The following is a 10,827-nucleotide window of genomic DNA, read 5'->3' on the forward strand; positions in this document are numbered from 1 at the left end:
CGGTTGATTTGCATGTTACAACTTTGCAACATTATGTGCACTGTAAAAATGAATATGCTTTATCTAATCAATAAAATTGTGGCAACAGATTACAAGCAATATTATGAATTAAATGTAACAAATTAGAATTGAGTAATAATTAATCAAATTATTCCTTCGTTAAACATTTAAAATGAGTAAAATTTACACCAAAAAAAAAAAGACAGACAGACAGACAGACAGACGTCAAAGATTAATTGAGAACTCTTTATTTTATATTGCCAACATTGAAGACACCTGATGTTAACAAGCAGAATCACTGAAGGAGAAAACCATAATTTTAAAACAAACCTAAAACAAACACTGATCACCATAATGGTGACTTCAATTTATGTTTTTTAGGTTGTTGATGTTGTTGTAAGTTTTACTCATTTTAAATGGTTAACTTTTAAGGAATTAAGGAAGCATATTCATTTGTGTAGGTGAATTAATATAATTTGTGGAAGATTTTTGTTTTGTTTCCCAAGTGGTGTGAAATAAATTTGATTGTCATACATCTTCCTGTCAGATAAAGTTACCTTTGTTACTCCTGTCAACTGTCAACACTGTCCCATCTTAAGACTGATATTTTTTGTTTGAAAGAGTAAACTTCTCTTTTCTACTCTTTTTAAATTAGTCTGAGAAAGGGCTTGGACGGATGTTTCTTGGAACAGGAAGTTGAGCACAGCATGTTTGACTGATGTCATATAGCGGTGAGAGCCAACGCTGATTCATACAGAATGATCTATCTCATAAAAACCAAACCACTGAAATCATGTGGGGAAAAAACAGCTCACACAAAAATTAAAATTACTGTCATTATTTACCCTCATGTCTTTACAAACTCCAAACTAGTTTTTTTGCTATAAAACACAAAAGGTGAATTAGCAAAGAATGTCCTGATCACTTTTATAAAAGAAATGAATGATGTCAAAAAATGGAACATATATTTCAAGACTTTTAAGGCGATATGATAGCTTTGTGTGAGCAACTTTGTGTGATGGTTGTCTTTTTGTCATCATAACATGTCAAATTAATTCGGTTGTAACTTGAAAAGATGTGAAAAAATGTATTTTATAACAAGCAGACACCTATTTTTTTTTATAGAAATGTCAGTTTCATAAGCCACATGGTTTAGCTAACTAGAACAATGTTTGCACATATTGCTCCAGACGAAAGAGACTTTTTTACAGCATCAGTGTTTGAATAACATCATGATCCTAGAGAGATCTGCACTCTGTAAAATCTCAGAGCGCAGACTTAATTGTTAACGAAAGCAGGAATGACACTTTAAGATCTCCTCAACTGGCTGTCATGACTCATATCTATTTATCTTCATATTTAGATCATGACATCATCTGTTTTCGTGCTACTGTACCATAACATGTATATCCCGTTCAAATCTGCTTTTAATTTTCCAAATTTAATCCAGTTGGAAGTACATTCTCTATCCAAGGTCAAGAAGGATGTTTGAAGGGCTAGTTGCTTCATTAAAAACCTGTTGCATGCCTGTAGGTTTGTTGTTTTCATTAACATGTCAACTTAATATTTTGAGGTGGTGTGTCATCATAGCTTTAGACAACTGGCACTCTTGCCTCTTTTGACCTGGTAGTGGAGTGTTATGGTTGTTTTTCATTTGCCTTTTACTCATAAGACTGCAGTATATAATGGGAAAGCTTTTTAAATTATACATAAAATATATAAAACAACTGTACAGAATGCTGTATCCTACAATGCAGTGCGCTTGAATTGACCTTGACCAGTGTGATAAATTAAATAGAATTATTATTTTGCTCAATTATTTTATCAAACTGAAAAAATGATATATTTTTGACAAAATTGAATAAAATGAATATTGAAACTTAAATAAATAATACATAAATAAAGAAACACTATATGGCAACTTAATCTCTTGACAATTTAACTATTTTACGTTTTGGCAAAATATGTGGGTTTTGAATGAATTTGTACTCTCGAATGTTTTCGTACAATCTGTTTACGCCCCAGTGACTTGTATGTTTATTATGGAACCATTTATGGACCTGCTTACTTTTTTTTTCAAATAATCATAGATATATATATATATATATTTTTTTTTTTTTTTTTTTTTTTTCATTATTCACATTGTACATATTCATATGAAATTGCCACCAATTAAGGTATATATATTTATATTTACCAATTTATATATTTATTTATTTATTTATTACATAGGATCTTCTGTAATAAAGAGGAACAATTTATGGAAAGACATTCTTAGTTGTAAATGGTGTTAGCAAACAATATTTTATTACATTTGTCATTAGTAGCAGATGACTTAACTGAAAATATCTCTATTCCTTTATCAAACAAACAGCTGAACATCTGAAACCAAGGGTGTGTCCCAGTATTCTCTCTGTCCGATGCAGTGATGTCATGCTGTGTGTGTAATCCTGTGCTGTATGTCTGGTGGAGGTCAGTCTGTGGTGTAGTAACTCTAGTGTACTGCTGTGCCGCATACTGCACAATGCTTTCTATTCTCTGCCAAAATAGAGGACAGTCTAATGGTGGACTTGTCCTCTCCTCTCTCCCTTTTGTCCCTCAATTCTTGGTTAAAAAGGCCCTTTGTGTCCAGTTGAGATCACATGTCACAATATTTGAACAGCTGCAGTGTGTGTTAGTGTGTGTGATTGTACAGTAATACTGCATGTACGACTGTGTGATGTACAAATTTAACCCCACATTTCTCATTTGGTTTGCTTTTTTCAGGCATAACCGTTGTGATCGGGTCTCTTGCAGTTCAAGTTTTGTTTTTGTTTTTAAATGCGTCTCAGACCTTTAAGAGCAAAAAAGTGTTCTGTGTGACAAAACTAAAGTCAGGAATAGTTCACACAAAAATGCTCTCATCATTTACTCACCCCTGTGTTAATCCAAGTCCATATAACTTTTTTTTTCCTTCATAGCCGCTCTTTTCCATGAAAAAGAATGACGGCAGTGGCTGTCAACCTAAAATGATGAAAAGCACCATAAAAGTTGTCCATATGTCTCTATTCTTATGTAGAATGTTTAAACAGAAAGCAGTGTTTTTGAAAGTCTTCTGGAACCATTTGATAGCTTTGAGTGAGAACAGGATTGATGTTTAAATCATTATATATGGCTTTATACTGTATATTATGGCTTAAAGCTGCAGTTTTGGGGGTTCAAAATGATCCAAAATACATATTTGAGAAAAACATAACATTTTAACTCCAGTGGTACTGGTGGATTTCCGTGGGAGATTCGAGCATGTCTTCGCGTCATTAGGTCACATCTGTACACATAAAGAATGAATGAGTCTCGGCTAGTTAGCTATATGGCGTGTGTGGATGTTGGAGGTGGAGATTTATAGCCTTTTCTCACAGCACTTGATATATTTAAACATCAATTTGATGGCTGATAGAGAAAGGTTCGAATGACAATCACCAGTGACAACAGATTCACCCGCTGTAAAATTCAAAAGACTTCGTTCAGACTTTGGAGTGGCTAGGAAAAAAAGAGACTGAAACCGGACCCAAGGATACATATCGAAAGGACATTACATGTAGTCACGCTATGCTGACGTTGTGAACATTAACAATTTGAGAACAAATTTGCACAGTTTTGCGTGATATGATAACTTATAAACGATTGTTAGACTTAATCAGTGTGATTTACTGCAATGTCAGAACCAGAACAAAGTTGGATGTTTCTTACTAGTTCTGATGACGTTTTCCGGTGAAAATTCTTATGTTGGTCATACTTCCAAAAAGAATAGTCTGTGATTCTGAATGCCAGAATCCACACCAGCGTGGTGACGGATGGCCTAACACTCTCCTCAAACATTGTGTTCATCCACGCTGTGCCGTGTCGAGGTTGTTGAAGTACAACTCACCTAAAGTTGATAATTTGGCGAGTGACTGCAATTGCAGATTTTGAACAGAGATGGCAACAAAGAAGAAAAACGTCGGACTACAGCTTTAAAGGTTTAAAATATTGCATGTATTTGTATGGATTACTTGGTAATTTACAATAAGGTTCGTCAGTTAACATTAACATGAACTAATTAACAAACAATCAACAGCTGGATTTTTATTAACTATAACAAAGATTAACAAATACAGTAACATTACTCATGGTTAGTTCATGTAAATTGAATAATGAATCTTATTGTAAAGTGTTACTGATTACATTTTGCTACTTTCATCAATTTATTTATTTATTTAATCTTGGACCTCCTCCTGCCTATTGCCTAATCGGTAACGCTTCCTTTTACAGTACAGTACTTACAGTGTACTTACAGTGTACTTACCTAGAAAGTACGTGGCTAATATAAGGTAAGTACATGGTTTAGGGGTAGGTTCAGGGTTAGTACTAGTTATTACCCAGTAATTGTATTTACTAAAATAAGTACATAGTATTTACATGGGTAACTGGACTGCAAAAGGAAGCGTTACCGCCTAATCTCACTTTGTAGTCCATGGTTAGAAGAAAGAAATATCACTGGCACTACTTATAAAGTGTTTCTTAGCTGTCCAAACTCTTCTGCTTTTGTTGCAGTTGACTTATCTGTCATGGAGGCTTGAGATCATTTTAAGCACAACATATTTACAATATGACATCAGTCAGCTGAGAGCAGGAAAAGAGGGCTCACCCAAATGTTGCAATGCACTCCAGTTTTATTCATCAAAACTTAGAATTATACTATATTATATAGTATGTGTGTGTGTGTGTGTGTGTGTGTATCTATATATATACAGTATATACAGTATATATATATATATATATATATATATATGTGTGTGTGTGTGTGTGTGTATATGTGTGTATATATATATATATATATATATGTGTGTATACACACATATATATATATATATATTTGTGTGCGTGTATGTGTATATATGTGTGTGTGTGTGTGTGTGTGTGTATATATATATATTATTTTGAATACTTGGTTATGATTGGTTGACGAATGTTCTAAGCTATGGTTAAGCTAATGTGCATAATGATTTGTTATGCATAAGCAAATGATTTCAGTTATTTCAAAGGTCTTTACAGCTTATAACAACAAAATACCCAAAACTCACAAAGACACTGCAAGCAAATAGATATAATATAAATTAGGGGGGGAAAAAAACAACAAATTGTGTTTTTTGCCACAAAATTACGTTTTATTATGTATGGACAGCTCATACTGTTTTCTCCCGTTTTCTCTGTCACTCAAACACATACTCTTCCACAGTAGCATGTTTTTGTCAGATAAAATAGTTAAACTTAAAGGTCCTTGTACACAAGACATTTCTCACTAGCTATGTAATAACGGCTCTGTTTTTGAAGCAGATAAACTTACAATTTCGCTATAGAGAAGCTGCTGCCGAACACTGTTAAGAGATGATTTAAGTTTTAAATATGGATATTTTTTCTTACACAAACGCATAGTTTCAGAAAGCCTTTATTAACCCTCGGAGCCGTATGGAGCACTTTTATCATGGAGGGATGCACTTTGATGGACTTCAAAATGGCCATTCACTGTCAATAAATATGTAATTTGTAGTATACTTAGTATGAATTAAATTAATTTTAAATTAATTTTGGTTTATTTTTATTTTTTTTAGGGAAAGCTAGCTGAACTTATCCAGGGTCATTTTGTTACTGTTGATGTCTCTTTAAAATACTGCTTGTATTGAAATGGAGTGACAGCGATTGAGTGTGCTGCCGCACTTATATAAGATTGAATCAAGAGACAGAGGGGAATGTTGGCTACTGGGAGTGTGAATGAGAGGGTGAGAGAGGCTCAACTCATTCAACACTGAACTGAAGAGCAATTAAAATGCTGTGAATGATCAAATTAAGAACACATAGTCCTGAGAGGGCCATTCTTTATGTTATTTTAAATTGAATACAACATACTTTATCTGTGTTAGTGCTTATGCATAAAACACAACAGTGGCATATATATATAATTACATAAAACATTATTTCGGTTGGCCACACAGAACAACAAACCATTTAATTATATCATGTGTTGTGACAGACCATAATTTAAAGTGACATCAAAGTGTTATGAAACACATTTTGCATAGAAATAAAGCATTTTTGATTCTAAAATCTAAAATTTCTGATTACATAAAGGTTTTACTTATTGTATTACATTGCAAGGTGTCTATGAAATTAAAATAAAATAGAAAAATCAGAATATTATGTTTAAAAGTTTGCGGTTGGAAATTTATCTGAATGCTTTTGAAAGAAGTATGGATTACTTTTATGATGGATGGGTGCATTTTTGGGGAGCTTCAAAATATATTTATTGTTTTACCCCCCATTCTCTACCATTAGAATGCTTGGAAGTGCCAGGATATTTTTAAATATATTCGATTGTGTTTTGTCTGAGAGAAAAGAGCTACACACCTAGGATGGCTTGGGGGTTTGGCTTGGCATATTTTATATTTTTAGGTGAACTATCCCTTATTTACTGGAATTATCCCTAAGTTACTGGCTGATGACTTGATTGACTTTAAATCCTTGTGAGTCCAGCTTTTTTCACTGAACTGCAACCATGATGCAACTGTCTTTTAATCAATTCCTGTCCAGTCCTTAAAGACTGACTCACCCTGATCAATACTAATCATTCATGTCTTACAGAGCGGGATGTCTGAATGTGGTCCTGGTGAAATGGCTCATTTGTTGTTACAATAAACATGACAGATGGACTCAGAGACGTTCAGATTCATTGCTACTTTACTCTCTGACTGTGATGTAGGGCAACCACTTATAAATAATGACGTTTTGACCCATGCATGGCTCTGTTAGGGATTGCGTTCCACCCCTGGGAACCTCTAGAACATGTTAAAATTTCCTCTAGAATATTATAGGAACTGCTCTGCCCTAGAAAAAAATGTGGTTAAATGAATTATCAGCTTGAGGGCATTATATTGTGTCTAAGGAGAGAGAGCATTACATTTCTTTGGCTGGCCCCCAAACCTTTGCTGTGTTACACATATTCATTTTCAAGGAACTCTGGCAGTGTTCAGGAAGACATATCCTGATATATCCAGATAAATCCAGTATGCAGTAATCCACGATCAGTCCCAAAGAAAGACCACAAGAAGGACAGAAGATGAGCGGTCTGTACTTTTCTGGTCCTGATTAGGAGATATCTGCTCAGGTTCTTTGCTGGATTTAGGAGGAAATTAAATTTTCATGTTGTTGGTTCACTCAGATTTGTGCTGCTTATAAAAAACCTGTTGGATCTTTTGACATGGTTACATGTGATATGCACACTAAATCTATTGCTTTGATTTTCATCCTATAGCTACTCATTTAATTTGTTCCTCTGACACTGATCTCTGTCACTTTTTTTGTCAGTCAATCCCCTCAACCTTTTCTTTAAGTACCCCTGAGATTATAAAATAGTAATTTAACAACACATTTGCATGTTTACAGGTCTCGAGTGTTGGTTAATGGTCACATGACTTGCATTTTAATATATATATATATATATATATATATATATATATACATACACATATATATATTATTTATATATATATATATATATTTTTTTTTTTTTGAAAATTGATGCTAGATATTACTAGAACAAACACTTTTTTCCTGAGACATTTTTGAAAATGATTTTTAACCAATTGGTCTTTAAATAATTACGAAGTTCACACAGTCTTAGCAGACTAACAACCAGTGTACTAGTTCATAATATAAACATACAAATACGGTCCAAAATGTTTGCTTGAAACGTACATTAGTGGCTATAAGTGATGTGCAGACTAGGATATCTGTTTTTAATCACCCTACAAGTTTTATTTTGAAGGTTAAAAAATGCATGGAGAAAAAAAAGCACACAGGAAAAAGCACATTGACTTATTAATATTGATCACTTAATAATATTTTGTTGGTTCATGTTTTTGCATGTGTTCATAATGTCTTTGTGACAGCCTGCCCATCTGGCATATTTTATATAGTTATCACAAATGCAATTTGAACTTTTAGCCACTACTGTATGTTTGTGCTGCATTCCTTTGCTTTTAAGTAAATGACAGTTGTTTTGATATTTTGTCTTTTAATGCAAATACATTTATACCTTTTTTTAAATTATTGCAAATTAACAAAAACGGTAACATACCAGGTAAGAAATCAGTGAGACACATCTAAAATACAGAATGAGGAAAGGGGAAAAAACACACACACACACACACACACACACAGAGAGAGAGAGAGAGAACAGAAAAATACAAAATAGCCCCACACAGTCATCGACAAAGTGGTGTATGTACGCACACGAGATCCTTTCTCTGACGCAATTGGGTAGTATCTGAATAGTTGTAGGGGATATGAAGGTGACTTTCACAAACACAAAAATATGAGTATTAGTGGTGTTAATATCAATGATGGTATTTAATGATAATATTCATGACAACAATAGTAACATAGGCTCTAGCAATCTACATTTATACATTTTTAAAGACCGAAAGAAGTTTCGCCCTACTTTTTTTTTTTCAAGTTACAGAATACGTTTCAATCAGATATAGCTATGTCACAATAGGGGTGAAAAGACTATCGCAACCTTCTATTTCATGCCGACTTTAATTGTGGCTGGAGTGTTCGAATAGATGTTAGTACAGTAGATCTCACTGTCTCTCTCGAAGAGTATAACAGCTGATGCCTGATAGGGTTCAGCTTTCTGCTCTATTAGTTTGATGTATCCAGCCCCACCCATTGGTCAATAAAAAGCTTCGTAAATGGGACCCGTGATAATGAGTGCAGTGACTTTAACATGCACCATCATGAGTCATGGACTATTAAGCACAATGCAGAGAGCCTTGAGTGTGAACAGCCGGCAAAGAAAGGCACTTATACGCACACACACTCAGACCAAATTGCACTGTTTCCTTGCATTGCAGTATAAGTATGCTCTAAATCAGGGCAAGTGCAAGGTCATCTCAAATGTGATCTTATAATGCAGCAGATTTAGTCTAATGAAGAGTGATGCAAGGTGTGGAGGACAGAGAGAGTTAAGACAGAGGTCATTGCAACACACATTGCAGGTTTTGTTCAGGTTATATATAGTAATTGGAGCTTGATAGGGCAAGCATCACAAATAAATGCTTTTAATGTGCGCAGGTTTGAATGGGCGCTTGGCAAATGTTTATGTGCTATTTCACGGGTCTGCTGTTCATCAGTATAATTTTATTGTAATATATAATAAATATAATATTTATTTATTTATATGCATTTTCTTCGTTTAAAAGTGACTTTAATCATTTTAATGCTAATGCTAAATGATATCCAATAAAATGAGTTCAGATGAATATATTTCTGGTGATCCTTCAGAATGGTTATCCTGATTTTGTGTTCAAGAAATATTTGTTATTATTAATATATATATATACATATATACATACACACACATATATATGTATATATATATATATATATATATATATATTGTATTTTTTTATTTATTTTTTTTAAATAAAAAAAATAAATTAATAAATTAAAAAAAATTATATATATATTAATATTTATATATAATATATATATATAATATATATATATATATATATATATATATACTGTATATATATACTGTATATATATATATATTATTTAAAACATGTGAACAGCTCCGGGGTAGAACGTCACTGGTTGGCATCTTGTAATAATTCTTATCTTGTGAACAAAGCATGAGCTCATTGTTTTGGTATGTAGCCGGGTCCACGACGCGCGTACACTTTGTCCCGTTGATGGTCTGTTCACGCGCTTTAACCTCACTGATGAGCAAATCCGTTTCCTCTAGAGAAGCATTCAGTTTTTTTTGCTTGCAAATTCTGCAATGTAAATAGCGATTCTGCCATGGCACGAGCGCAACTGGCTTTTAAAGGGAATTGGAGATGAGACTCTGGTTGGTTTCTTGCACGTAACGAATCAGTTTGTCTAAAATGTTATTAAAGGTTATAAACAGGGTCTTTACTGCATGGGCTTTGTTAATTTTTTGGCTAACACTGGATTAAAAACAATAATCTGGAAGCAGTCACATTTAAATGCATTGTTTTCTTAACCTTATGCCCATTGCTGTCTGCCAGAGAGAAATAGAACCCTTATGGTGTTGACAGGTACTGTATTTTTATTTTTTTTAGGCTGAGAAAAACCCTGCCAGAGTTATGGGAGAGAAGTCAATACATAATGCATGAAACAGGAGACACTGGTTTGGACATCCTCTCTGATTCTGTTGGACAGCAGTTCATGGGAACAGAAAGACAGAAGGACATCAGTGTTGGTTCCATCATTAATGGTGGAAAACACACACACAGTTTTTTCACATAGTTAAACAACTGAAAGCATATCAACATTTTTATTTATTTATTTGATTGTTTATTTGTTTGGTCATGAAAGCTATGGAACTGCATCCTTTCTTGACTGGTTACTGATTAAGACGGTTGTTAATCTGGTTTGGGTGGTGCTAGGTGGGATATTGTAGGTTAGAGGTAAAACAGGCTGTGTTTTATGAAGAGTGAAATTTACAGCTATGTTGGAATGTTAATTATTTTAACCACACGCGATAAGTTAATGGCCTCATTTACTTCCATCAAATCACATTTAACAGCCATTGGTTCCATGTACCTGCATGCCAAGCACGCACTATTTAATGAGGTTAAACATGTGAACACAAACTAGTTTGACTTCAGCAGCTTTATATTTAAAGGTCCCCTGAAATTGGGTTATTTTGTTATTTTATAATGTTTCCTGGGTTGCCCATATAATATTAGTATTTTTTTTATATTAAAAATAGTCATTTAG

General features: G+C 33.6%; 1 long non-coding RNA gene across 1 annotated transcript in view; it reads left to right on the plus strand.

Annotated features, from left to right (window-relative positions):
- The window catches only part of LOC148977415 (uncharacterized), a 62,186-nt gene extending 51,819 nt beyond the window's left edge, over positions 1-10,367 (plus strand). The window contains exon 3 of the long non-coding RNA XR_016145376.1: positions 10,167-10,367. This is a non-coding gene — a long non-coding RNA (uncharacterized LOC148977415). The remainder of the gene's footprint in view (positions 1-10,166) is intronic.
- The last annotated feature ends 460 nt before the right edge of the window (positions 10,368-10,827 follow it).

Source organism: Pimephales promelas, chromosome 10 (genome assembly GCF_988280905.1).
Source record: "Pimephales promelas chromosome 10, fPimPro1.hap1.1, whole genome shotgun sequence".
Lineage (NCBI taxonomy): Eukaryota > Metazoa > Chordata > Actinopteri > Cypriniformes > Leuciscidae > Pimephales > Pimephales promelas.